Genomic DNA, 4,330 nt, shown 5'->3' on the forward strand with positions numbered 1-4,330 from the left:
ATTATTATTATTATTATTATTATTATTATTATTATTATTATTATTATTATTATTTTGCCATAAATGTGGAATTATCTAACCTCTTCTCAGACAATTATTATTATTATTATTATTATTATTATTATTATTATTATTATTATTATTATTATTATTACTGGTCTGAGGGTGGATTAGAGAATTCCAAATGCATGGCAAAGTACAAACATTCATGAAATAATAGCCGCTACATAACATACATAACTTGGTATGTTTTTGTATTGTATATTATATTTCTACACGTATGTTGTAACCCGCTTTGATCACTGGAAAAGTGGGCTAGAAATAAACAATATTATTATTATTATTATTATTATTATTATTATTATTATTACATAAACGATAGAGAGCCAGCGTGGAGTAGTGGTTTGAAGGTTAGACTCTGAAGACTAATTCCCAACTCAGCCATGAAACCCACTGGGTGACTTTGGGCGAGTCACACTCTCTCAGCCTCAGGGAAAGGCAGTGGCAAACCCCCTCTGAACAAAGCTTGCCAGGAAAATCCCAAGATAGGGTCGCCTTAGGGAAGCATAAGTAAAAAGTGTTGATTGAGAGTTCCTGCATGGCAGGGGGGTTGGACTGGATGGCCCTTGTGGTCTCCTCCAACTCTATGATTCCGTAACACTATGAAACACAACAACAACAATCTAGTGAATAGTAACAGAGAAAATATGCTATTAAGATTACTTTAGTCCCCCCCCCGCCCCCCATTTAACTATACAGTCATGCCTCCATATTTGCGGCTTTGATATTTGTGGATTTGATTATTCACGGATTTCATTAATATGTTCTCTCTAGGACTGTCCAGGTCCTCCAGTGCAACTCTGTGGTCAACTTTAACTAAAAGTTGCACTGAAAGACCATTTGTAGCTACTCCAGTGCCATTCTATGGTCAGTGTCTGTTGGACATTGTCCACAGAGTTGCCCTGGAGGACCTAGAGATTCCTAGAGAGGTGTCCTCTCAGGTAAAAACAGTGTGTTTGTTATTTGCGGTTTTTCCATATTCACGGGGGTCTTGTTCCCCTAACCCTAGTGAATATGGAGGGACAACTGTATACCTTAGCTCCACTTGAAGGTACACAACAAGAAAAGAAACAGCATTTTAAGTGGGAAGATACTGAAATGGGAAGATATTGATATTGACTTGAAGGCACACAACAACAACAACTGCACAACAAATCCCAGGATTCCACAGTAGTAAAAGTGGACTCATAGTGCTATAACTGTGTCGTGTGATAGGTCTCCGGCTGCACGGAGGGGGAGGCGAAAAACACCCGGAAACAGCCTCGGGTCTCCTCCGCAGACCAGATGCCTTTAATTCGGTTCATAGCCAGCAGACACGGCGGGGCTGTAGACAGCTGAGATCAATGGGCCTTTAGAGGAAGAACCATCAAGTTTGACCTCAGATTTCAACGGGTTCTGGGTCGGACTGTTTTGCTCTCCCAATAAAGGAAAGAAAGAAAGAAAGAAAGAACTCTCGTAGGTTTATTATAAGAGAGAGAGAGAGAGAAAGGATTATCTTAGGTTCATTATAGAATAGAAAGAGAGAAAGAACAAGAAAAGAATTCTCTTAGGTTTATTATAAGAGAGAGAGAGAGAGGGAGAGAGAGAAGGATAAGTTTATTATAGAAGAGAGAGAGAGAGAAGAATTATTTTAGGTTTATTATAGGATTGAGAGAGAGAGAGAGAGAGAAAGAAAGAAAGAAAGAAAGAAAGAAAGAAAGGGATACGTTTATTATAGAATAGAGAGAGAGAGGGACTGAGAATCATTTTTATTCATTTCCTAATTTGATTCACTTGATTCATTTCCTCATCATCTCCCTGGCCCTTAAATTGCTGTCAGTCTGCAGAATTATTTATTTAATTATTTATTTATCTAACTAATGTGCCGCCCTTTCCCCCTTTGTAGGAAGCAAGGCGACTTACAACACAAGTTTGATACAAAAAACAAAATAAAACCAATCAAGTAAGAACTTAGCAGTTAATTTGGTCGCTTCTACTTGCGGAGGAGGAGGAGGAGGGATGGATGGATGGATGGATCGATCGATTGATCGATCGATCTCTGTCTCAAAGCTCAGGAGATATAGAGACTTTCAGGGGATTGGGGAAAGGTTTGAGGGGGGAGATTGGGAGGAATGCCAACAGAAGGGAGGGAGGAGGGAGGGAGGGAGGGAGGAAGAGGGAGGAAAAGGAGAGAAGACAGACAGAAAAGGAGGAGGCGGTGGAGGAGGAGGAGGGAGGGGATGGACAGATAGACAGAAAAGGAGGATCAGGAGGGGAGGATAAGAAAGAAAGGGGAATGAAGGAAGAGAGGGAGGGAAGAAAGGGAGATGGAAAAGGAGGAACAGGAGAGGAGGAAGAAAGAAAGAAAGAAAGAAAGAAAGAAAGAAGCAATGAAGTGAGAGAGGAAAAGAGGAAAGGAGAGAGGAAAGGAGGGAGGAAAGGAGGAAAGGAAGAGAAAGAAATGGAAAAGGAGGAACTGGAGAGGAGGAAGGAAGAAAGAAGCAATGAAGGGATGGAGGAAAGGAGGAAAGGAAGAGAAAGAGATGGAAAAGGAAGAGCAGGAGAGGAGGAAGAAAGAAAGAAAGAAAGAAGCAATGAAGAGAGGGAGGAAAGGAGGGAGGAAAAGAAGAGAAAGATATGGAAAAGGAGGAGCAGGAGAGGAGGCAGAAGAAAAAAGAAAGGAAGAAGGAAGGAAGGAAAGAAAGAAAGAGGAAAAAGAAGACAGAGAAAAGGAGGAGCAGGAGGGGGGAGAAGAAATAAAAAGGAATGAAGGAGGGGAAGGAGGAAAGGAAGAGAAAGAGATGTGCGATCAGTCCCTCTGTCCGTCTCCTGGGCCTTGGGAAGAGAATGGCTTTCACTGCTTGAGTTTAAGCCCTGGCTTATTCTTCCTCAGGAGAGCCTTAGGGTCGCCATGGCTGGTTTTGTGGGGGGCTGGCCTTTTCTAATGGGATTGCTCTCTTTCTCTCCCTATGTGCCTTCAAGTTGCCTGTGGACCCTTTGCGTTGCATAGGTCTTTATTATGCAAGGAATACAGATATGCCTTGCCATCGCCTTCCTCTGAAATACAGCCTATAGCCCCCGGCAGTCCTCGGCGGTCATCCGTGGAGGTAGTAACCATGCCTGACCAGGGTGGCCAGCCGTCCTCCTTTTCCAGGACACTCCATTTCAACTTTCTGTCTAGGGGGACAGAAGCATGACGGAGCATGACGAAGAAGCATGCCTTTATATTTCTATGAGCGTTTTTGCTTCTTATTTTACAACGTCCTCCCTTTTTCTTGAGTGTCCTACATTTTGCGGTGCCTGGTCCTCCTTTGCGGTGAGGGCAGTTGGTAACCCTGGCCCTGACCCTCCTTAGTTTCCAAAATCTGGTGCCTTTGGGGTTTGTAGGCCTTGGAGAGGGCAGGGAAAGGGGGAATAAATAAATAAATCCCTCGACAACTCAACCCTGAACATAAATCGGCCTCAGAAACCAGCGGCACTGCTTTCCAAGGATGTACGTTGCAGAGTGCGGTGTTAATATCTTCCTTTTTTGTCTCCTTTTAATGAAAAACACTGAAGAAAAAGGAGGGGGAGAGACACTTCACCTCCGAAGCATTTGAACTTCCAGATTCTCTTTCTCTCGTAAATTCTGGCCTCTCCGCCGCCGCCGCCGAAGCTACAGCTGGCAGGAAATTTATATTTTGGTGACATGTTAAAAAAAGTAAAATGTTCACCCTCCGAAGAACTGCCTCCATCATTCCGTTCCCAAGGAGGCATCACTTTTTCCAGGGTCCGAAACCAAAACAAAAGACACACACACACACATTACACACAAAAGGTCGGTCCTTTTACCGCTGGGGTGGGAAGGGATTGCTCCTCCGAATAAAGCCAAACGGATCGATAAGTCAAAAGGGGATGTAAGAAGGTTGCTTCAGGATGGGATCACAGGAATCCTTCTTGTCTTCAAGGCTGCAGAATCTGGATCCTGTAAATGCCAAATAATGGTATAAGAGAGGGAATAAAGAGAGAGAGAGAGGTCTAATTTGTCCTAAAACTCATCATAGGACAAATCTAGTCATAGTTTTAGAACAAATTACACACAGAGACACAGACACATACACGCACGCACACACACACCTCTCTCTCTGCTATACGATTACAGTATTTGTCATTTACAGAATCCAGGTTTTGGCACTGGATGGAAAGTCCCCCTGAATCCACTTCTGTCAAACCAGCATCTTTGAAGATCCTGCAGGAGATTAGCCAGGATTTCTGACTCCCGATTGTTTCGCCTGAGTTGCAAATGACAGCT

Source organism: Sceloporus undulatus, unplaced genomic scaffold (assembly GCF_019175285.1).
Source record: "Sceloporus undulatus isolate JIND9_A2432 ecotype Alabama unplaced genomic scaffold, SceUnd_v1.1 scaffold_16, whole genome shotgun sequence".
Lineage (NCBI taxonomy): Eukaryota > Metazoa > Chordata > Lepidosauria > Squamata > Phrynosomatidae > Sceloporus > Sceloporus undulatus.